Source organism: Ambystoma mexicanum, chromosome 12 (genome assembly GCF_040938575.1).
Source record: "Ambystoma mexicanum isolate Mex_15411 chromosome 12, UKY_AmexF1_1, whole genome shotgun sequence".
Lineage (NCBI taxonomy): Eukaryota > Metazoa > Chordata > Amphibia > Caudata > Ambystomatidae > Ambystoma > Ambystoma mexicanum.
The window spans coordinates 279,340,357-279,366,422 of NC_090936.1; positions in this window are offsets into that span (position 1 = coordinate 279,340,357).

Below are 26,066 nucleotides of genomic sequence, written 5' to 3' on the forward strand. Positions count from 1 at the left end.
ATGATTTTATTCCTGCATGCCTAAGTTTCCCCTTGCTACTTTCCTTACTTGATTCCACTTCTGACTGCTTACAATTGGATTCCTGCTTATTCAAATACCCAGGAAGAGTTCACCAGATATTCTTTTTGTGTTCTAACATCCGTGGCACTGCTGACAGCATGCACAAACACATGCAGGGTTTTCCCTTTGATAAGAGTTTTTCCTGCTTTTTGTACAGGCAACTGCCCTGGGGGTTATTCTGCCTGTTTAAATAGCCTTAACTGGCAGACTGGCCTCAGGAGAAGCTCACCCATATCTCTGAGAGGCTAAGACCACCAACATCCACTGGAGGCAACCCTCTCCTTCACCCTCAATGTGCTGGAAATCTTTGGTGAATACAAAATCGGACAGATTGAGACGCCCAGACACTATCAACGCAATAGCTCCAGCACAAGAATAAATGCAGAATATGCAGGAGCTAAATGTAGAGGTGCAAAACCTCAAGGCAGAAAATGCTGCCTCAAGACAATTGCTCCTGACAAGAGAAGTATTGGTTCGGGAGACTGCATTATCTGAATCAATAATAGAAAAGGTTGATGGTTCACCTAAAACGGTAAAATCTTTTCTTGATGCTTATATGATCCAGTTCACATTTAATCCCCATCTCTAGGCCACAGATCGAGCCAAGGTTGGGTTTCTAGTCTCTCATTTCTCTGGAAATGCACTGACGTGGGCAACTCCATTAGTATCTTCCGCAGACCCTTTGTTGGATAGCTATGTTCATTTTCTTATGGCTTTTAAGACAACGTTTGACCTTCCTGAAGTGTTTTTATCTGCGTAGGAAAAATAACTATACTATCAGCAAGGATCCCAAGACGTGATAACATACGTAACACAATTTAGACAATTGGCAAAAGAAGCAGATTGGCCCCAGGAGGCCTGTTTTACCATGTTTCGCCGAGGTCTCAACGAAGAGATCAGATGAACTGGCCAGAATACCAAGACCACCCAATTTACAGGCTATGGTTGACATCTCTCTACAGATTTACTAAAGCATACAAGAGAGAATAAATGAAAAAAGAAAATATCGATATAATACATCCAGACAATCATTGCCTACTCCAACCCAATCTCAGGCTACACCTTCTACGAGTACTCCAGCAACTGATTCAGAACCTATTCAGCTGGACTCACTCAGTGGTCCGTTAACCAGAGAAAAAAGAAATCAAAAAATTGAAAAAGGCTTATGTTTATACTGTACCTCCGCTTCACGTTCAGTCGTAATTGTCCCATAGCACCTCCACGAAGGTTGGGAAATGCCAGCTTCCGTCCCTAAATTGAGCAAGGAAATGGAAGAACACCACAGACTCCACAATGGGTAATTCAATTCAAAATGTACGTACATCTTTGGTCATCTTGAAAGTTTCAGTCCTATTGCACGAACCACAGCCAATAGAGGCCTTAGCTTTAGTAGATTGCGGAGGCATGAGTCTATTCATGGACAAAGGCTGCTCAGACAAGTAGGTGATACCCTAACAAGACAAAATAACAGCACAAACCATGGAAGGTATTGTCAGTCGTCCTTTGTCATCTACACCAATTGTTAAAGAAAATAAGACACGTGGACTGAAAATTGACCATCATGTTGAATATCTCCATTTTGATTTAATTAAGGCAGCACGCTACCCTCTGCTTCTGGGTATCCCCTGGTTACAACTCCACAATCCATACATCAACTGGACTGCGGATACCTTATTTCCAGGGCCCAAATTGTGTATCTTTCATTGTTTCAATTTTACCAATAATGTTCCATTACCAATTCTGTTGAGTTGGATACATCTACCTCACAATCTCTGGTCCATTTACAGATTGTACCTACTGAATATCACAAATTCCTTGACTTCTTTTCTTCCTCACAAGAAAATAAGCAACCACCTCAACGTCCAGAAGACTATGCAATCAAAAAATTACCCAATGCAATAATACCTTTCAGAAAAATGTTCATCTTGTCACCTTCCGAAAAGATTGCATTGCGTGAATATCTGGAGCTCACCCTAACACATGGGCTCATTAGATTTTCTAGATCCCCAGCTGGCGCCTCTTTCTTCTTCATTCCAAAGAAAGACACAACAGAACTATGCCCTTGTCTAGACTATCGTGGATTAAATCAAGTAACACTCAGTGACAAATATCCCTTACCACTAATCTCAGACATAGTGGCAGTCTTAAAAGGTGCTGTCATTTTTTAAAAATTTAACCTCCGAGGAGCATAACACCTTTTTACGATTAGAGAAGGTGACGAATGGAAAACGGCTCTTTGGACACCTTACGGACATTACGAACATCTGGTAATGGCCTTTGGCCTTATGAACGCTCCAGGCGTTTTCCAACGCTTGATGGATATTGATTTTTCGGACTTGTTATTTAGACCGTCATAATCTATCTTGACGATATATTCATGTTCTCAGAATGCAAGAAGAACATACCGATCACGTTAAAAGAGTATTATCCCATCTGTGTGAATTCAATCTGGCAGCCAAACCAGAAAAGTGTCTATTTAACACTCCTGTTATACATTATCTCTGATATGTCATCAGCAGCTCTTGCATTTCTCTGGAGTTGCAAAAAGTCACTGCCATAGCTGACTGGCCAGAACAACGTTCAGTTAAACAAATTCAGTAATCTTTGGGTTAAGACAATTTTTATCAAAAGTTAATCCCTGGATTTTCTAACATGACACTGCCTATTACCCATTTATTAAAGAAAAACATTACATTTCAATAGAGAGAAGAACAAGATAAGGCATTTCAATAGCTGAAGTCTCTGTTCACCAAGGTTCCCATGTTGCTAAAACCTGATACTTCAAAACCTTTTATTGTTGAGACTGACGCCTCTAACACAGCCCTAGGAGCAGTCTTGAAACAAAGCCATGAAGACGGTGAAGAACATCTACTGGCATATCTTTTGAGGACCCTTTACAGACAGCGAAAGAAATTATTCAGTCTTGGAAAAAGAGTTATTAGCCATACTCCAAGCTTTCCTGCAATGGCGACACTTGTTATTGGGGGGTCTCTTACCCAGTACAAATGAGAACGGATCATAGAAATCTCCAAGTACTTAAATTTCTAGTATGCAGAAACAGCAGACAGGCCAGATGGGCGAATTCTTTGTGCAGTATCAATTTCATCGTACCTGTTTACCAGGAACACAAAATGTCATAGCCGATGCCTTGTGTAGAAGACTAGATTTCATGGAGTCACAGGAAGATACCTATGCAAAAGTCTTTCAAGAGAAAGTATTCCTATGCACGATGGATTAATTCCTTCAGAGAGTAAAGAAAAAACATTACATTCCCAAGGCTGTACATCACTCCAACAAAACAATACCTGGAACTTGTACAAAAGGGATAAACATCTATTTAAAGATAAAAAGTTATACTATGTCTTGACCACTTAACAGCTGGACATAGAGGAGTCTTCACTACAATAAGGAACCTACAGAGGTATTTTCGGCTGGACCAACATGATTCCTGATGCAAAATATCATGTTCTCACTTGTACCATGAGCGCACAATACAAATCTGCATTAAAAAACCAGTGGTTTTCTAACAATAACCTTCCTTACCTACCCGACCCTGGAAAGTTATTGTGACAGATTGTATAGTAGAACTTCCTCCTTTAAAGGGATGCACTACTATAATGGTCATCATTTACCTTTTCTCTAGGTTACCACATTTCATTCCTCTTTCCAAATCACCCTCTGCAACACAAATGGCTCTTGTTTTGCTCACAGATGTCTTCCTTTCACATGGACATCCTACTTCCATTATCTCAGACAGAGGCAGTCAATATATATCTAAATTATGGACACACCTTTGCAGACCTTTGGGACTACAAAGGGCACTCTCTTCTTGTTATTACCCACACAGAAATGGAGCCACTGAACGAGTGAACCAAACACCTGAACAGTGTCTACTGTGCTTTTCTACTGAGGTTCATGATGATTGGGCAACTTTGCTACAATTGGCGGAATTCGCATACAATGATGCTACGCACACTTTTCTAAAGACAAGTCCTTTTCATTGTACCTACGGATTCCATTCCACAGCTTTTCCTTCTTTGGACCTACCTCATTCTAACGTACCATTCGTTGATCAATGGCTCTCTGAACTATCCTCAGTAATCAGAAATACTTTGGGAAACCTAAAAAGGGCTCAAAACCTCAAAGCAATTTGCTGATAGGAAATGATTACCAGGTCCTGTGTTCAAAGCCAGTGATGAAGTATGGCTTTTAGCTAGACATCTGCCAAACACCTTGCACCTTTTCCCCCTGCCTGATTTACCTGGCAGTCCCAGGTAAAGGGGAGTACGCCTGGGGAGTTCCGGATTCCTTGTGCGTCTTTAATGCTCTTTTCCTTGTTAATTACGATTTGTGTTTTTCCAATGGTTCAGAAGGTAGCAGATAAGCTTCTGGTTGTAAACCCAGACAATAAACGGGGAGGGGACATTTATCCATTTAGCTATCCAAGCTGCTGAAAGGGTGCGTGTGTGTATGGCTGGGGAGAGGAATACACTTATTTAACAGAGGGGGTTTGCAGGGATATCACTATCTCTACCTTCACTTGGTTCCTTAAGTACCCAGCCTCTTGTCCCTAGGATTTCTACCTGACAAATGAAGATGTTGCAGGGATAGGGTTCTCTCATGGTCTTAATGATTTTCTCCATGTATCAAGCTGGATGAAAACCATTATGAATCCCATGCTGGCCCTCTATTAATTTCATTAGGCATCAATCTGCTGTCATATATTCAATATATTTTTGAGCAACTACGTATTTTCTTTCAGATGTTCACATCTAAAACATGCTTTGAGAATTGTCTCTCTGTCAAATGTTGTCAAGCTATAAAAACAATCAAAAATTGATTTCTCTCCTTTGTGAAAATATGAATGACATCAAAAATATTCAAAATCTGACCCATCAGGAATTTATGCTCTCACTAAATGGTGCTAAAATAGTACTATCTTCTACCATACTGGATAAAGCCTAACAATGAAGTCCCTCCTCTTAAGGTGACGACATCTGTAAACGTTCACATGAACATAACAGAATTCTGGTATGGCAGACTTAGTAGTATGGTACGGTCTGCTGTCATTTTTATAAGGGCATCCATGATTTGGCCACAACTGAGTTATATATTAAGATTTCTCTTTATTGTCCTACTAGAATGTTACACTGGGAGAAGTAGAAGTTATTAGCGGTCCCATGGTTTCTTTGTTGTTGACGTGGAAACAGATGTTTTTCAGTAATAGGCCAGAAATTGTGAGATCAGCTTTCACAGGACATTCAAACAGTGGCCCTCATCATGAATACAGCATGTTGTCCAGCGGTATGGGCACTGAATCATCGAGAGTAAAAGTTGTTCCGCTGGCAGAATTACGTCCGAAAAACACAACTCCTAAGGTAATTCCATTGAAAATGTGTGGAATTACCCTTAGCAACGCACATTTGGCACTAATGCCGTCAGCAGAATTACCGTCAGTGGAAATAGCAGCATCACAGGGACGGGAAGTACTGCAGCAACCATCTTTAAAAACACAATACTTGCAAAATCCACTGAAAGGAGTGCAATCCACCCCCAGAGAAAAAGGAAGGTCCCAGAAATGAGAATGACGAAATCCAAATTCACTGACCAAGAACTGACTGTGCTAGCAGAGCAGGTGGGTGCCCATTCTGATGAGTTGTATGAGTCACAATATCGCAAGGTCATCTGGGCAGAGATATGGGACAAGATGCTGGTCGTTGGTCATGTCCCACCAGAATGCGTGCACGTGAAGAAGAGGTGGAATGACCACAAGGCACGAGTCCGCACACTTATTCGCATTCATCACCAGGAGACAGCAGCCACAGGTGGAAGAACTCTTGACCTGCTGCAGCTGACCGGTGGGAGGCAACGGTTACCAGCATCCTCCACATGGCAGGACTGGATGGTGTGGGCTCAGCAGAGGTTAGAGCCCGCAGCCAGGAAGAACCTGATGAGTACCAGAGTGAATGATGGCCCCATTGCAGAACAACAACTATAGCAGGTTGGCATACACAAATACACAAACTTCCATGCATCCAGGCCACAGTAACCCAGACAATGCATGGCCCATCCATGTGACACCGCAGGACATCACATCATGAGTCATGGAAGGCGTGAACCCTCTTAAATACCCACCAAGTAGGATGACAATGACATGATGTCAGACACAAGTACTATGGAACTGCATCTATCTTACTCCACTTGCACACCTAATTTCCACTTTCTCCCCTTAATACCAGTGTTATGCAGATGACACACAACTCTTCTTCAAACTTCCCTCTGATCCTCTCCTTACTTCCTCCATCCTTCCGGGCTGCCTTCTGACATTCAGTACTGGTGTGCCTCCAATGATCTCTGCCTCAATGCCGCCGGCAAGACTGAGATGCTTCCCATTGGGACTCATGCTCCCTTTTTCTTCCCTTCACTCTGGCCACCCTCTTTGGGCTCTCCCCATTCTCCTTCATCTGAAGCCAGAAACCTTGGCGCCATCTTGGGCTCCTCTCTCTCCTTCCTACCTCACATCCAGGACCTTGCCAAGAAGGCCCACTTTCAACTCCACCTCTTCAAAGGAATCATTCCTTTCCTCATTTTCCCCCAGTAGCTCAATGTCTCTAGAGCTCTGGTACTATCTAGTCGGGACTACTAATACAGCCTTTTCCTTAATCTACCCTCTTCCTCTCAACGTCTCATCCAGCTTATCCAGAATAGGGCTGCAAGACTTATCCTTGGCCTTAAGCCCTGGGACTGCATCTCTCCGGCCCTAAACACTCTCCACTGGCACACGGTTGCTGCAAGGATCAAATTCAAATCCCTCTGCATCATCCATAAGGCTTTCTGGAGCTGGGGACCACACTATATACAACTGGCTCTTATCAAATACTCTCCCTCCAGATCTTTGCACATCTCCTCCAGCGCCAACTCTCTGCGTGTCAAGTGATTCTCTAAAAAGCAAGCTGGTGGCTGATCTAATTCCTCGGCTGGCTCCCTCCTCTGGAACAGCCTCCCCTTCCTCCCCATCTTGAACCAGATCTCCTCAAATTCAAGAAGCCCCTCAAGACTTTCCTTTTCACCTCCTCCTTCCCCCTCTCGCTCCTTTGATAAACCCCTCAGTTGCTGAGATTGTTGACCAGGGCCCTAATATGTCCTTCTGGGTCCTGGCCTCCCCCCCCCACAATCGCCTTAAGCCTCTGCCCACTCCAAGCACTTGCCTTTTGGCGCCCCCTGGCCTGTCTCACAAGCCTGGAGTTATTGTACTGGCAGTTCACCAATCTCACCAAGTGATCTCTGGAGGATAGCTCTGGGGCAACGTGCTCGCCTGGGAAGCAAGACGACATGGAGAAACACAGGTTCAATCCCCCAGTCCGTGCTTATAAACCTCTGGGTATTAAACGTGTTATAAATAACCTATCATATCATATCTCTCCCACGCACTTAACAGCTGTGTGCAAGCGTACTCCCTAGCACTTACCCCCCTCTCACGTCCCTTCTCTCTATCTCTGCACTTGCACATTCTGAATTCTCACAAGGCCTAGTAGGACTGCTTCTTTCTTTCTCTTCATTGTTATTATATTTTCCTTTTACTCCCATGTTCCCTCCCTGTTGCCCTGTGGGCGCTTTAAAACACAATTTACTTGATGTATAAGCACCTTACAAAAGCAGAATAAATAATTAAATAAATACACAAGTACTGTCACCCATTCGCATGACACATCCCTTGCTGGCATACCGATTACACATGAACAGACACATCAGCCAAACTGGTTCCAAAAACATAGCGCATGTCAAGCAATGAACACCACTAGACACGTGCCTCAAACTAACAACTCCTGCAACAGTTCATTAGTTGCAAGGCCCACATGAAGACTGTGTCCCACCCAATATCACTATCCCACCACCACAACTAGCAGGGCACCCCTCAACTGACAGTACAATGGGATACGCAAGCAACATTCATCCTGCCCTACATGGGCACACATTACCTTCTACATTAGTGATGCACATTATTCCACGGTCCAAGCAAGGCACAAATCCCACATTGACCAGATGCATGCACATCAATCAAGGCAGTAAACCTCAAGAGGTGTCAGCCACCTGAAGTATGCCCCCCCTGCCCTTCAGCACTAGCATCCCGTGACACCATGGAAGACACACCAACACACATTACACATGTCCATCAAGGCACTGATGCACACTTTCATGTCTCCCAACAGGCTCACAAGACACACATGAAACATTGGAAGGTGCCAGCAACTCCAGAACACCTGCATCATCAAGCGGCAAAAAGCCCACAGGCCATGCATCAGCCAGGAAGGGGAGTGGCACAAAAACACCACTGTCCAAGGGCAGAGTATCAGCCGCCTCCAGAGGCACTGGCACACCGGCCAAAATTTCACAACCTATTCCGGCCATGTTGGAGGATGCTGCTCTATCCACAATGGAGGCACCTCCCATCACTGCTGAGGATTCAGAAAACAAACACACTCGCCAAAGTGCTGACGACATCCAGGCATGGGCCCAGTCCACTGTACCCGCTGCCACCATGCAGCCTGAGTGTTCCTCCGCTGACTCCAATCCAGCTGCATCCCCTGCGAGGAAGTTCTCAACAAAATCCTCCCCCTTGGCCAGCATCTCACCCATGCAGTTTCTCCCCCTCCCCCTTGTCACCTCGCTGTGCCCTCCATTACGGCCACTCTGAGGACATGGGTGACCATGGAGAGCAAGCAGGCTAGGCATTCGGGCAATGAGGGAATGGGCTCCCAGCCATCTCATTGGCCAGTGAAGGCCCCCACGTTGCATGCCACATGGGAATGCCTCAAATGGATAGAGCAATGGCAGGAAGAAATGCATTTAATCGCCCAGGAGCAATTGTGTCATACACAGGTGATGCACGATGAGATACAGGGTTCCTCCAGGCAGGTGGCCACTTCCCTTGACCGTCTGTGCCAGCGTACAGTAGAGTTTACTGCCAGTTTCACCATTGTCAGTCAGAGGGTGAGAGAGTTGGCTAAACAAATCTCGGCCTCACGTGAGACTATGGCCAGGTGCATCAATTTGACAATGCAACACCTCGTGCTCCCATGCCCATGCAAAAATAAGACAAGAGAAAGAGATAGCATACTCTCACATGGGACAGACTATAGACCAGGGGTGGTAGATGGCATTGGAGATGAGGGTGTGGGTTGAGTGCTGGATTGTGGATGCAGTAGTGGGGTGGGTGATATGCATTGAAGATGAGGGTTTTTCAATTTAGATTAAATTACTGTTGAGTCAAGTCAATGTTTACAGTGTTTATTCAATGGCAGTGGTGAATGTGCATTCAGTGAAGTATCAAAGTAACGTGAGAGGTGCATAAGTATGGATTCAAATAGTTGTCCATGGGATCCTGGTGGACAATGCATCCTTCCCTCAAATCCCCACATATGTCCTGAGATGCCCTGTTTTCACCTGCAATGTCTTTGTAATCAGAGCCAGTGGGGGAAGGAGGAATAGTCCTAATCTGGAGGCATTTGAATGTTCCATCGTATACACATGTTGTGCAGCATAGCGCATATTATGACGATTGTACCGACTTTCCCAGGGCTGGACATGAGTGCACCACCTGTTCGGTGGATGCACCTGAATCTAGCCTTCAGCAGTCGGAAGGTGCGCTCAATGCATGTCCCTGTCCTCCTGTGGGCCTCATTATAGGCTATCTCTTGCAGTGTAACAGGGATCCTCAAAGGTGTCATCAACCAGGGCAACTGCAGATAGCCAGAGTCGACTATAAGAATAAGGATAATAAGAATAGTGTTAGACATGGCCATTTGTAAGTCGAGGTACATGTATGTAGTCCTCTTGTGTTGGTGGCCTATGTGCGCTCATCTGTGCATGTTGCATGATGCACCTTGCATCAATTGTGGTGGAGGGGAAATAGCCTACAGAGTGCACTTGCAGTCATCCACAGTGTGTGCAGCCTCATTCATCATGTGTTTGTTTATTAACTGACATCAACCATGCAGTTGATACTATGGCGATGGTGCTAGGCCATGTACCGCCCTATGATCATGCATTGGCAGGGAAAGACTTTGACAGGGGCCTTGCTTGGTGCCACTAATTGTGTGTCTGCTACCTTGCATGCCAGGATGTCCTGTGGAGTTACCAGAGGTCAGTATGTGAACTGCAGTAAATTGGTCATGGGCCATGGCATATTCATTGTTTTCTTGGTGATGCATTATGGGACTTGTAGTTTGCGCACATTTGATCTCATTCCACTCTCTATGTGTGTCACTGTGCTATGTCATTGTCCGGTTCACTACTACTACTTACCCACAATCCAGGTACTCTGCCCTCTGTGTGTGTTCATGCACATTAGTAGGGTGCTGTTCCTCAGTATAATGACATCATGATTGCCACCAGCAGTGGCTGATGGTGAGGACAGCATCACATGGCATCTGTTAGTTCATGGAATGGAACTGTTTCCTTTTTCGGTATGCCTGCTCAAATGCCTGGGAGCCACTAATGCCACATGTGTGCAATCCAGTGCCGCTATAGTGTTGGGGAACTGCGCAATGGCATAGAAACATGCTTTGACTGCATGCACCAGCACCTGGGTGGTGGGCATTGAGATGTGCTGATGGGCATGCCTCATGAGTGCATCCATGGCTTGCTCCAGCACCTTTAAGAATGGTCACTGGGACATTCCATGCAGCGTCCGAAAAGTGTGCTGAATTCAACACGTGGTACAGAAGTGTAGGATGGACACAAGCTTTCCCTGTGGGGAGGGGCAGTTCTGATAACGATGGAGCTCTGGAGATCAACCTTGTTCAGGGTCAGAAGGTCTGTGATGGACTGCCGGTCCAAGTGATAGAGTGTCAATAATTGGTTGTTCCTTATTGTCCAAGGGGATGGGCGGTCACGTGGTATGGGTGGTCTCTGCAGCACACGTCTTCTGCACCTTTGTGGTGCCTGTCTCCTACCCTGCTAAGTCTGTACATGCTGCTGTAGCTCAATGAATAGTAGTAGGTTGTGGATCCCATAGTCGAAGTCTGGTTGTGGCTGCATGTTGCTTGGATGTGTGTTGGGGGAATGTGTGGGCCTTATCTACTGCTCCTAAATAGATTAGATGCACCTGTGACTTGATTTCCATCACTGTGTCACACCAAAGGGCCTGCCTAGTTCTCCACCACATGCCCCTCTGGCTCTTTCATTCAATAAGTGCACAGGGAATAGATCTATTAGGAGGGTTATTGCTCTCCCGAAGAGTGTGCAGCGTTTTGTGGCTATTCGCGCTGGCAGCTGCCCTGGAAGATCGCTGCAGTATTATCTAGGGGAGGCAAAGTGGACTACATTACCCAGAAAACCTGCCCTCTCAATGTAGTTCAGTATCCAAGCATGGTGCCTCACTTTCGCTCGGGCGCGGCCCTTTTTGGAATATGAGCTGCGGTAGCCTGCGGCTCGCGGCTTCTGATTACCGTTACCTCGGCATTTCGTGAAGTCTTCATTTCTCTCGAATCTGCTTTCCCGTGTATCAGACCCTGTTTTTCCTCCTTACGGACTTCCTTCTGGTTATTCCTTAACACTGTTTTAACCCCGTGTACCAGGACCCTCATTTGGTAAAAGGGCTTATCTGGATCTCGTTTCATTCGGCTACCGTCTGCCCCTCAACCCAACCTCATTGCCTGCTTCCGGACTGCCTGTCTACTGTTTTGCCTCATTGCTGCCCGCCTGTGTACCGAACCCGTTGGCCTGCTAGAAGACTCTCCTTTCACGGAACAATTCCTACCTGCATTTCATCTGGAACAAGTAGTTCTCCTGCCGAAAACACAGCATTCCGCCTGCTGCTGTTTCCAAACTACATTTTCACTCGCGCTGTGAAACTACAGACCCCAGCATCCATCTGGTTATCTGCTGATTCAAGTACTACGGACTGCATGACTCTGTACTCTGTGTGCTGCTCATTTGATGACTTCCTAATTTTGACTCCTGCTTCCTTGGATTGATTACTGGCATCAAGTGCACACAGGATGCTCTGCGGTAGGTGCACCTTCCCGTATCGGGTGCGCTCCTCGTGTCGTAGGGGTACAGAACCCTATACTAACCTTCCCTATTTTTTGTTTTACACTATCGTTGTTTTCTGATGCTTTGACTTTGGACACCTCTCTTTACATCACTGGTAAGGGTAAAGGAAACATTAGTAATTATTCTTTTCTCCTATCATAGTCAAAACCTAATTCTTAGTTTGTGATTGTAGGGTGGTCTCCGGATTATTCTGTCGGGATTTCAGGACAGTTTAATTCAGGTATTCATATAGTGGGTGGTTAAAAGGTGGTCCCTCTTGGTGTCTGTGTTACTTACCTGCTTTCTTTATTCTTTCAGCTGGGTCTGTGGCGATGCGTTCTCCACGCTCTTTTAAGTGATCAGTCACCTTGGTTGTTACACGCATACAACAGGGTGTCATATCATTGAAAAGGTCTAACATCCCTCATAGAGAGGAGGCTCGGTTGGAGGCTCCACACCGAGCTCTTCAATCAACACTTATTGATCCAATTCCTAGAAGTCCAGGCTCGCTGGCTTTCGTGCTCCCCCGACTGGTGAGAAACACACTGGAGGTAAATGCACTGTGTGTTTGGATGATTTACGATTTTCAACGGTAATCCAGCTGTATTTCTTCTTGCAATACGGTGGCAATACCATTTCTGTTTCTGGTGGTAATTCCACCGTCGGATTTAGCCCTGGCGTTAACTATGACAGTTATCGGACCATCATTTGGCCAGTGGTAATTATTAACAGCAACAGACATTTCCACCAATTTTCTGGTAAGCATAATTCTGCTGAGTGGTAAAAGTGGCAGTTATTTTGTTACTGCCACTTTATCCACTTACCGCCAAAATCACAATCGGGCCCATTGATTCTGTCTGGTGGTTTGGCAAAATAATATAAAAAATCCAACTTTTCAATAATGCTTCATACTTTGAGTTTCCTCTGTATATCTGCGCCCAGATACAGGTCCCTGCGAGGCTCCTTACTTTAGTTTGGAAATACACCCTATCAATCGAATACGTAAATAATAAAATATAAAGTTGACTATGTGCCTATCACATGAAAATCTGCCAGTTGGCATTCTCTTTCATGCCTTCATGGAATATCAGAGGATTGAGACGCCAAAGTATTCATAGATTAGTTCTCTCTCTTAATTGTACACTTCACAGTCTCTCCTAAGCTGGGGATAGATAACTCTAAAACGCTTCCTTTTATCTGTGCTACGGTGTGACAATATCAATTAAAATGTCTTGCAATTCCCGATCTTTGGTTGAAATTGCTTATGCCAATATTGAGTTCTATTGAGCAATCACCCTATCGTAATGGCCGGCAAGCCTGATCCTAGGTAGGCCTAGGTAACCTGGGCGGTGCAGACAGGACGGTTTAAAAACATAATACCAGGAAGATTTTGCAATTCAAAAGCCACTTATTAAAACATTCTAAAGGTTAAGAAGTCGATTTATATTGAATCCCAATGCTCCCGAGATTGGGTCATCCTTGTGATAGCTACTGCTGAAGAAGAGGCAAGGAATCAAAAGAAAGAACTTGCTCTTCTAGAAAAAAGAATCAGATTGAGGCAGACATTCCTGAAACAAAATTACTCCTTGATAAAATTGAAGAGGAAATGTCAAAATTTGAAACCTTCACAATTGACAAAAAATATGGAAACTAAAAAAAGATATCCACTGGCTTCGTGAGGCTCCTACCACTGGTGCTCCACCCATACCCGGAGGCCCTTGGCGTGTCTTTCCGGATATTGACCCCTCCTGCGGGCCACCATTTGTCTCGGATCCCTGGCTGCGGGTTCCCCACTTGTACGACTGCTACACCCTGGACTCGGCTGGGCGTCCTGCCGCAGGACACCCTGTCCCCGGCCCCGCTTCCATGCCGCGACGATTGGCGTTATCCACCTCTACTGTATATACAGCGGCGCACCTGGGCTATGTGGGGGGCCATCTCGACCACGGTGATATTGTAGCCTCTGTGTGCCTCCCGGTGCACTTGGACCTGCACCAGTTGCCTGCCTGTAATACTACTGAATGCCTTCTCCCTTCTCGCAACGAAATAGCTAATCTAAACTACAGGAACGTTGTCTGCTCGCCTTCTTCCTCCTCGCAGTGAACCAGCTACTCTAAGCCCCTCATGGCTGTGCCCCCATTGCTCTTAATTAAAGCACACCTAGACTTACAGCTCTGCTCTCAGGTGCCTCTTGCCACCTCAACTATACTGGTCTATAACCGTGTGCCCACTCGCCACCCCACTCTTATATTAACTACATAGATGCTCCACGCCTCATGACCTGGGGGCACCTGCATTGGTACCTAGTTTGCCTACCTCAACCTCCTCATAGAGGCTGGAGTGCCCTGACCTGGACTCTGCCATACCTCTGCACGGCCTACCCTTGAGCCAGCAACTGCGCGACGTCCTCCTGCGCTACATCGCCGATCCAACGATCCAGTGGCAATATCACATCTGGTACACCCCTCCGGCCCCTGTTGCCTCGCCTCCTGGTCCTATGCACTCTGGCGACTGGGCCCTGATCGCCGGACACGGCCTACCACCATGACTAAGGGAGCCGGTTCTAGTAAGAAGCAAAGTTCACTAAACATGTTTGCTAAGACCCCCTCCAAGCCACTGGCTGACCCTCCAGAGGAATCACCGACCACCATGGCACCCTCAACCTCTGACAACTCGCAGAAAATGCTGGAGTACATGCGAGAGGGCTTCAACAAACGCTCCACACTAAGGTAGACGATATGAATGGGACCATCTCGTCTATAAAGGCCCATATCGAGAGGACAGACAGCAGGGTCGCCGAGATCGAGACAAGGGTTGGCACCGCGGAGGACGACCTGGTCTCCTCACGCACCGCTGTAACCACCGTGACCAGCCGGGTCTCTATGGTTGAAAAGAAAAATGACGACCTCGAATCCCGCTCCAGGAGAAATAACCTCCGAATTGTTGGTGTACCGGAGGACAACATTCGTGAGCCCATGTAGGATTACGTGGAACGCACCCTCCTAGCGCTTCTGGATAACCCCAAGCTCTCGGCACAATTTGCAGTTGAGAGAGCCCACCAATCCTTGACCGCCAAGCCCAGGCCGGGTGCCCCACCTCGTCCCATCATAGCCAGAATCCTCAATTTCCATGACCGTGATGCCCTGCTCCGTGCGGCCAGGGCCAAGGGGGAGCTGCATCTTGGGGCAGCGAGAATACACTTGTATCCGGATTACTCTGTGGCTGTGCAACAAGAGCGTAAAACCTTCCTTGCGGTGAAAAAGAGACTTCGAGACTTAGGAGTCAAGTACTCCATGCTCTTTCCCACCAAGCTGAGGATTGAACACTCCAATCAAACGTACTTCTTCACTATCCCAGAAGAGGCTTCCAAGTTTATAGACTAACACATTCCTAAGCAGTGTTAATATGACTCGCATGTTTGTTTTTTTTCTCAATATATGTTAACATACTTGGGCCACGGGACTGGACCGCCACGGCGCTTCCTCCCTCACTATGGCCACTGTTCATCGTAGCCTACTCCTGCACAGATTGCTTCTGTTGCCCCATTACCTTTCCGTGTAGGTGATCTTTCATTACCATGCTGTTGCATCATAGACTGTACTGTCTGTTTCTTGTTCGGTTCACAGCCCGAAGCTACCCTGTTTTTTCAACCCACCCACTTCTGTATCATGTCCCGGGACCCTGGCCCCCCCTATCCGAGATCACACCCAATTCTTTTGGTGCCATGTCGGAGCGCATGGCCCCACCCCATTCTCCCGTGGGCCCTTGCTTATGGATCTGGTCCCGATGTAACCTGCACCCACTCTAAATGCTCCGCTTTAGCCTACTATGTAGCATAAATCTCCTTATGCTCTTCCCAGTCCGGCCGCCATCGCCTGGGTAACAGACCCCCAGGCATTGATGCCTAAAAGTTTATGGTTGTTCTGGTTTTATTCGGGTTTCGTCCCTCTGATTGGGGGAGGGATGTGGGCGGGGGGTTGGAAGGGAACGTTATGGTTTAAAAATGTCTTGACAGCCTCCGAAGGCCCCGTAGGCACCGCGCCCAATCAATTCATATATGCAGTCAGCCGACCGCATACACCTAAGGTACACACCTTTCATGTCCCTGGAATCCACCTTTGCCTATTCCACCGCCACTCCTACGAATATGGCTGATACTTCTCTAACCTTTATGAGCTGGAATGTCAGGGGATTAGGCAATTATAAGAAGATGCGGCAGATTCAGCTCCACGCTGAATGCCACAGAGTAAAGATCCTATGTTTACAGGAAACCCACCCTCGCTCGGAGCAATGTGAACGATTTGTCAAGCAATTGGGCCCCCAGAGATATTACACTTATTATTCCACTCAGAGTCGAGGCACCCTCACCCTAATACATAGTTTGAAGTTCACCTGTCAGCAATCCCACATAGAGCCACTTGGAAGATTTGTACTCATCACTGGTACATTACAACATCAGGAGATAGTTATTCTGAACATATATGGTCCTAACATCGAAGACCCTGACTTCTACTTTCACCTAGCCACTCTACTTGAGAGCTATCCCCTGATTCCTATTTTATGGGGCGGGACTTCAATAAGATATTAGATGTCACCTTGGATAGGTCCGGTTCTCGCCCTCGCCAACTGTCTAGGGCAGCCTACTCTATCTTGACTTCGCTCCTCCGCTTGGCACTGGTGGACGTTTGGCGCCTGATGCATCCTGATGACCGTACATACTCCTTTTACTCCTCAGTGCATGATTCCCACTCTAGAATAGATAGATGGCTTGTCACAGACTTACTGGTTAGATGCGTAACTCACTTGGCCATTCTCCCCAGGATACTGTCGGACCACTCACTGGTACTAATCTCCTTAAACTGGGGATCGGACGCCAACAAAACAAGACAGTGGAGGATGAGTCCTCACGCGCTTCTTGACCAGTTTTTGCCTCCGAGCTTGAATCCTCCATTGAGGAATATTTCGAGATTAACATAAACTCTGTCTCCACACACGCTGTGCTCTGGGAAGCCTTTAAGGCACACACGAGAGGTGTCGCCATCTCTAAGAGCAGTGGCATCCTTAAGGGCATCCGTGCTGACATCGCCACCAGCGAATCAGCCCTATCTGTTTATGAATCCCAATACGCAGATCACTCCCCGGCTACTTTAGCGATGCTGGGTTCTGAGCTGGACAGGTTCCGTGGCCTTGCCAAGCGCGAGGTTAAGTTCCTGGACTCCCCTCGATCGGCGAGGATATACGGCGAGGGTGAGCGCCGCGGCAGAATGTTAGCTAGGCTGCTACGTCGCGAATTCGGTGCCCCCAAAATAGCGGCCATTACTAGACCAGATGGCACACTCGCAACCTCCCCCCAAGACATCAATTCTGAGTTTCTCGCATTTTACACTTCCCTGTACTCGTAGGTTGACACTTCCCAGATCTCTGAAATCAATTCCTACTTAGAGAACCTCCCTTTATCAGTCCTATCAGCTGACACTAGTGCCTCCCTCGAGAGGCCCTTTACCCTAGAGGAAATCGTGGAGGCCATCGAGTCACTGGCATCGGGGAAGGCTCCCGGCACTGATGGGCTCCCGATGGATTTCTACAAACTATACAAGGCCCAACTAGCGCCGCACCTACTGACCCTATGGGAAGAATCGTGCGACATGGGCATACTTCCACCGTCTCTCTGGGAGGCATTGATTATGGTGCTCCTTAAGCCTGGTAAAGTCCCCACGCAGTGTAGCTCTTACCGACCCCTCTCGTTGATTAATAGCGATATTAAAATATTTGCCAAACTACTTGCCAACCGCTTAGGCCCGTACATGTCCCACATTGTTCATCCAGACCAGGCTGGCTTCGTCCCTGGCAGGTCCATCTCCCTAAATTTACGGAGACTCTTCAATGTAGTCAGCAGAATTGACCCGGCCACACAAGCAGTGGCAGCCACATTAGACATGCAAAAGTCATTTGATTCAGTTTCTTGGAAATACCTGTGGTGTGTTCTCGAGAAAAGCAAATTCGGTCCCAACTTCGCGCCTGGATAAAGCTCCTTTCCACCGCCCCGTCGGCCAAGGTCCGTACGGAAGACAGGTGCTCTTCCCCGTTTCAGATATTTAGAGGTACACGCCAGGGATGCCCCTTCTCCCCACTCATTTTTGCTATAGCCATGGAGCCCTTTGCTGACATGATTCGGCAGTCACACTTGCACAGAGGGTTGCGCACATCTGGCCAGACTGACATAGTCTCCCTTTATGCTGACGATACCCTGCTGTTTGTTCGATCCCCTGAAATTAATCTTTTACCTATACTGACAGACGTGGCTCGATTTGGGGACATATCCGGTTTGACGGTCAATTGCTCCAAGTCTACATTATTCCCACTCACAGATTCGACACAACCCCCTCCCGATCTACATGGGTTCAACTGGGCTTCCTCTAGCTTCACCTACCTGGGGGTGGTGGTCTCCCGGCACACGTCACAGCTACGTGACGACAATTATCACGCTTATCTAACTAACCTGGAGGCTAAAACCTCCAGCTGGACTAAACATCCCCTCTCACTAGCAGGCAGAATAGGCATACTTAAAATGATTGTATTACCTCAATTACTGTATCAATTTACCAATCTCCCTCTGTGGCCTGGGGATACCTTTTTCCAAACACTGCGCACCATATGTAACACCTTCCTCTGGCACTCTGGGGCCGTCCGGCTCAAATTGACTACACTAACTGCTCCTAAGGCGTTGGGTGGCTTTAGCGCACCAGATTTTATCAGATACTGGGTGGTGGCCCAATCACAGTTCGCTGCATTCTGGTTCAACACCATTGATCCCCCCCCTCATGTCCGCCTTGAGAAGCTAGCTGTCTGTGACCGAGTGATCGGGTCCCTGGTCCTCCAGCCAATCCTCCTGCCTTAAACTCTGCGAATCCGGTGGCTTGTACATCCCTGGTGTTGACCAAACTCTGGTCCATGGTTGACACACCTCGCCCATTCCATGGGGATCTGCCACTGTGGAACTTCCTTCCCGATGTTCCACACATTCCACTTTCGGTGGTCACTCGCTGGGCCGCTGCCGGCTTCCTGACCTTACGTGATGCCTTTGAACAGGGAAACTTTATAGAATGGTCTGACCTTCCCCCTTCACTCAGGCGCCGATCTTCGGTGTGGCTACAGTACTCTTCACTCCGAGCACATCTCAAGTCCAGATATTCAGACTTCCCCGCCTTGCCCACTGATGAACCTATAGTTGAGGAGCTTTGCTCCTATCTCTCCTTCAGAGGTAAAGTGTCGAGGCTCTATTCCTTATTGCAGACCAGAGCGGCCCTCCACTTCACCGAGCTGAGACGCAGATGGGAGGAGGACCTTGGTACTGAGATCACCGAGGAGAGGTAGCCTCGGATGTGCGCCCGTACCCACGAGGTCTCCTACAACACTAAATTTAAACTCATTCAGTTTAAAATTCTACACAGGTATCATCATACACCCATGAGACTCCACCGCATGTTTCACGCCAACCCCCCCACTTGTCCTAGGTGCGGCGCAGATCAAGCCTCCTATATACACTATGGCTATGTCCCCGTCTGTCCCAGTTTTGGCTAGACATTTGTTCTACATTGTCTGACATTCTGGAACACCCAATCACCCCCACCCCACTGCACTGCTTATTCCATGATCTCCCGCAGTTACCCTGTGATGCTAAGAAACTGGCAGGCCTCTGCATGCTACTGGCAGTTCGCTGTATATTACTCTGTTGGCTCCGCCCTAGAGCGCCTACCTATACTCAATGGCTCGGATCGGTCACATGGGCTCACGATACTGAGCAGTCCGGGAGCGCTATGCAGCATTCCCACTCCAGGCCGAGCGACATCTGGCCGAGATTCTGAGACTATATTTCTGCCTTGACCTCACTGTCTACTTCTCCTTCTACCTCCCCAGGTGGTTCCCCTTAAATAGTGTCCTGTTATGGTGTATGTATTAATACTTTGTATATTGCTTTTTATCAATATGCTACATTTACGCAATATGTATTGTTTATTACTCGTATTGTTTGCATTTAGCGCTGGTGCCATGTGGCTCCCTCTGGTTTTTGTTGTGCTGTCAAGTCAATAAAAAAGAGTTTAAAAAAAAAAAAAAGATATCCAAAATTATTAAGAAGGGGTAACATACCCGTACTTGGTACCGGAAATTTTCACTCAAATTAATCTAAATCAAGGTAACAGTATGGGTTCCAACTACAGACAACCACAAAAGAAGTTTGTAACATTCTCCAATTCATCGAACAGCAGTGATGCTGGGTCCAGCAATAATTTTCCCACTAACCCAGGGGGCCATCAACAAAGAGGCCAGCAACAACAATCTTTTTAGGCCCGGAGAAGAAGGGGGAGAAACCGCCAATCAGGGAACCATCGGAACCATGCAATGCGTACTCACCAGTGGCAACCACCACAGCCACAAGCATGGTGATCCCTATCTTCAACCTAAGCACACATAACCTAACACAGGCCGAAACTAATGTACTTAGCAAAGGACTAAGTTTCGTTCCTGTCTCAAAAGACGATTGTTTTAAAACAGAGGTCGAAATGCAGAATTTATTTTGCACCCTTAGGTTAAAGTATTTCTTTCGTGAAGCTAATGAAAAGGTGAGTAAAAAACAAAGCCACTCAGGATTAAAACCTTCTTCCACCGTCTGCCCTCTAACTTCTACGGTCTCACCAGAAATGATCAGTTTTGAGAATAAAATACTGCGGGACATGAATCAGTTGGTTAACACCAAAAATAATTGTAAGTACAATATGTCGAAGGAGAAGATGCAGGCCCTAAAAAACCTAGAAAAAAACCTTTGTTTACAATAAAACCAGCAGACAAAGGGGGTGGAGTAGTACTATGGGGCACCGATTTATATAAAACAGAAGTTGAAAAACAACTAAACAACAGTCAGTTCTATAAACCACTCCCGGGGAATCCTACTGTGAGAATACTTGAAGAAATTGTCAGCCTTATGACACATGCTTTAGAACAAGGCTTGATTGATGAGGATGAAAAATCATATTTTAATAAATCATGATCCCATCAGCCCAGCGTTCTATTGCCTTCCCAAGATGCATAAACACGTGACTAAACCTCTGGCACGTCCAAATTGTAGCTGCCATAGGGTCCCTCTTAGAGCCCCTATCCGTGTATGCAGACACTTTTCTGAGACCTTTTGTGAGAAAAATGCATTCCTTTGTTCAGGATACCACTAGTATGATTAAGATTCTTGACACCTTAGACATTGGTCTATCAGATCTTCTTGTCACATTAGATGTAGAAGCACTATATACTAGTATTCCACAAATGAAGTGTATTAACATCATGCACCAATATTTGGAAAAGAGATTAAATAAAGCAGTTCCATCAGACTTTATTGCAGACTGCATTAAGGTTGCCCTAACAAATAATTTCTTTATCGTCAACGGCACTTTTTATTAACAACTACACGGCACGAGTATGGGCGCTACCTTCGTCCCTGATTTGTCAAATTTGTTTATGGATGACCTCGAAAATAGAACAATATATGCCGGCACTAATCCATTTAAACATCAGATAAAGGCTTGGTACCGGTATATTGATGACATCTTTATGCTATGGGAAGGTGATGTGACTGAGTTAAACACCTTTTTGATCTGGCTCAATCAGCATTAAACTTGTATTAATTTCACCATGACCTGTGATAAATAGATTCAATTTCTAGATTTAGAAATGTATAGGGTTGAAAACAAATTACAAACAACCCTCTTTAAGAAGCCAACAGATAAAAACAGCGTATTGCTATATAAAAGCTTCCATCCCCAAAGCCTTCGCGATAACCTACCCTACGGGCAATTTCTACGTATCAGACGTAACTGTTCTACAAAAGAGGAATATGATACTAACAGTAAAAATCTGATTTTGAGACTTAAGGAACGGGGCTACCCAGCACATATCATCCGGAGACCGACGAAGCGGGCACGCCACACCGACAGAGTAGACTGTCTTACTATACATTCAAAGTCCAAAGAAGATAAAATCACGTTTGTATCTACGTTCTCCCCGATCAGCAATGATTTGCGACGTAGCATTCTTAAGAACTGGCCAATGATTAACACAGAAGAGTTTCTGATCAAGAAGCCTCGGTTTGCATTCAAACAGATGCCAAACCTTTGTGATAGACTGGTACACACATATACCTCTAAATCACAGAAAGAGAATGTCCAACAGACTACTCTGTGGGACAGAGGATATTTTAAGTGTGGCAACTGTTCCATATGCTGCTAGCAATATTAAGGAAATAGACCTGAAAGGTAGAAAATGGCTATTGACTTCATTTACCAACTGCAACACAAAATGGGCCTTTTATGGTATCAAGTGCCCATGCAGACTCCTATACATTGGGAAGACAAAAAGACCCGTGAAGCAACAGATTTGCGAACACAGGTCATGTGTGAAAAATATGGTTGAGGATAAATCTCTGGTGACCCATTTTAAATCTGCTAAACATGTGCAAGAAGCTATCTACTGGTTCATCATACAAACAGTTGGAGCACACCCCCGGGTTGGTAACAGAGACCTTAAATTAAGGAAATTAGAACAAATGTTTATTTATGACCTTAATTCTGTGAAGGAAGGCCAGAACATCACCACTGAATGGCACCTAAGCATCACTAAGGTGCACCCCGGTCCAAATAGAGACATATGAAATGGAGATCTGCTCCATCACAAAACTTGTCCAACCCCCTTTTGCATTTGTGTCAGCCTTTCTCTGTGTATGGCAGTTGGTTTTGGGTTGCACTTACAACGATGTGAGTATAAATGAAGTTTTAGCATTTATATTTCATATAATATAGATATATCTGGAATATGCTAGCAAAACATTATTACAAAGAAATGAATACAACATTAAGGATAAATTGCTGTAACATTCCTTAGATGCATTGTACCGTCATGGCAAAAGAATATGCACACGTATTGTTGATGTAGTTGAGTAAATATACATGCCTGATCCAACATTGTGCCGTACTGTTAACAAGGCTAGGCGCGTTTTACGTGCGTTCTCTTTGAATAAACTATCCACGTAGTACCATGTGACAATCCGTTTCCGGAAGCAGTCACATCAGACAATTACCTGACGAAGAAGCAATCGGATCGCGGGTAAGCGCAATTTTGTCTTTTGCTTACCATTCAGGCTAGAGGGAACTGGGGCAATCAAAATTAACCCAGGTGGTTACTTATATCTGCAGGATACACACTGTATCATTAGAGATTTGCTGTATTGCCCACTCTCGGAAGTACAAGTCGGACAGGCTAAGTAAGGACTTTAAACTTATAAGACACGACGAAACGGAGAATGCGGTTAAACATCACCCGCACCGTTTAAGTAAGTGGCATCTGATATTATCAGCTTTTGAAAAGAAATGTTCAATCACATTAGAAACTAGTATTTATTCACACTTGTATCATACTGGTGTACTGAATACTCATTTGTGTGCATGAAGTCCATCATTAGACAACTGTTGATGGCTGATGAGCTGTTTAGAAATAAAAACGCAGTAGAAGCAACATCAAGATAATTCAAATCTGGGCTGTGACTCTGAACAGTTATACAGATATAAATAATATGCATTGCAGAGCGATTATTATAATGATAAATCTACCGGCAGCATAAAGGCAGCAATTGTGGAAATATGTTCCTAATGATTGGTCTTTGTCGAAATATATTCAAAATAACAGATGTGAATTACTATTTTTCATTATTACAGTTGAAAAAGAAATCTAAGATCAACTGGGCCAGTTTGAAGTTGACACGGTTCCTTACACACAGAAAAGAAATTTAAGGTCAGCCATTTGATATTCCACTTTTAAAACACTATGATAAGAAGAGGGTACGTTTTAAACGACTGACATTTTGTATATATGTTTGGGTTTTAGATTGTCAGAAAGTATGAAAGTCGCATCACAACTTTATGGTGAACAAAAATTGTGCTAGAAAACTAAGAAGTGTATTGAAGACAGGTCCAATAAGACACGCCAACAGGATAAATTTCAGCACGTGTCTGGTGTAACTAATGGACCTAGAAACACATCAAATGTTCGACACGACATCTATGTTTCCAAAAAAGTTTTTTGAAGCTTTATTAATGACATGAAAATCAATGTCGGAGCAAGTCTTCTATTGACAAGCACTTGTAACGTTTCACGTTGAAGTACTAACCTCTCTTCTGTTTTTGTGAAAGTTTGGATTTTGTTGCTAGGATTATGCTTTCCTTCTGTTTGGTCCCCACGATTTGTTGGAATCTGTTTTTTTATTTGATTTTAAAATGTCACATTCACTGTTGTACATTTGTGCAAGAATTTGTTTTTTGATAAAAATTAAAATATGAACTTTTTAGCATATTGCAGTACCCATGTCTAAATTAGTTTGGACAGTTACATAAGTGTTTTAGTGTTGGATATCTGACCTCTTCCTTGTGGCAGGGAGAGTAGCTGTGCTGTGGCATATTTTTCTGCTATTGATGTCTGGTCCTCTGCCACACAGCCCCCTAAAAAAGAGCACTTTAAAAGCTCTTGTTTAGCTCATAAAATGGTTAGGGGAAAATTATATGAAAGGGTTCTGGGGACTTATTGCCGAGGGATTTCGGTCTAGAGAAAGAGTTGAGGGTGATCAGATTTCCTACACCATTGGGCCCTGCATTGTAAACAGATTTTGTTTAAGCCAGAAACCAGAAGATAAGGGCAATTTAACACTCCTCCTCCTACTAGACCTATCAACAGCCTTTGACTTAGTCAACCACAACATACTCTGCAAACACCTCTCCTTGGCGGCCCACTTTTCAACCAAAGCATATATTGGATATTATCCTTCCTATCCAACAGAACTATGAGGGTCTTCTCACCCACTGCAGCAGCGTTGCCAGCCCCAGTCACCTCTGGAGTTCCTCAAGGCTCCTGCATCTCCTTTACATTCTATAATATTTTCACCAAACCTCTATTCGACCTTCTCGATTAATTGGGTGTCACCTACACCAACTATGCAGACAACACCAAAATGCTCATACCCATCAAAGGCTCATATGACTCAGACTTAAAATCACTAAATAAAATTGACCATACCATCCAGCCCTGGATGGCCCTACATGGCCTCTGTTTAAACAATAAAAAAACAGAATGACTCCTCATATGCTCACAAAACTGTCTAAACAAACTATGTGACTCCTACTACACAACCTTTGCTATTGATGGCAAGGAAGTAAAAACAGTGGGCATTTACCTTGATTCAACTCTCACCTTAACCAGACAAGGCAATGCCACGGCATCTGCTGCAGCTTACATTTCAAACCTCATCAATGCCTGTAGACCTTTCCTGTCATCAGACAGCTGTATTACGCTGGCTAGAGCTTTTATCTCATCCAGATTAGACTATGCAGGTACTAACAGCCACAATATAAAAAAACTCCAGGTGATTCAAAATAATGCTCCAACAGCAGCCCTTAACATCCAAAGAAAAAACCCATCACCATGACGAGAAGGAATGCCCACTGGTTGCCGGTCCACGATCGAATTCTATTCAAAACCCTCTTCTTGACACACAAATGTCTATCCAACTCAGCTCCCAACTACTTATCCAACACATTTTCTAAAAAACAATCCAACCGCCCCAAATGCTCAACCCCAATTTGCATTTACTCTCCATACCTAGATTCAAACTACAGAAATCATGAGGCAGTAGCTTCCCAGTGGTAGCAGCCAAACACTGGAACGCTCTACCACCTTCATTAAGATATGAAACTTCCTTTTGGGCCTTTGGTAAAAGCCTGAAAACCTGGCTTTTCACAAAAGAGTGGCTACTTTAATTTACTATTACAATTCCACCTAAACATCTATTCATCCTAGCACTGCTTAACTGCAGGTTTGACTCTGAACACAATTGTTAACCTATATCTTAATACGCATGCATGTGTGTACTTTTTGCCTTA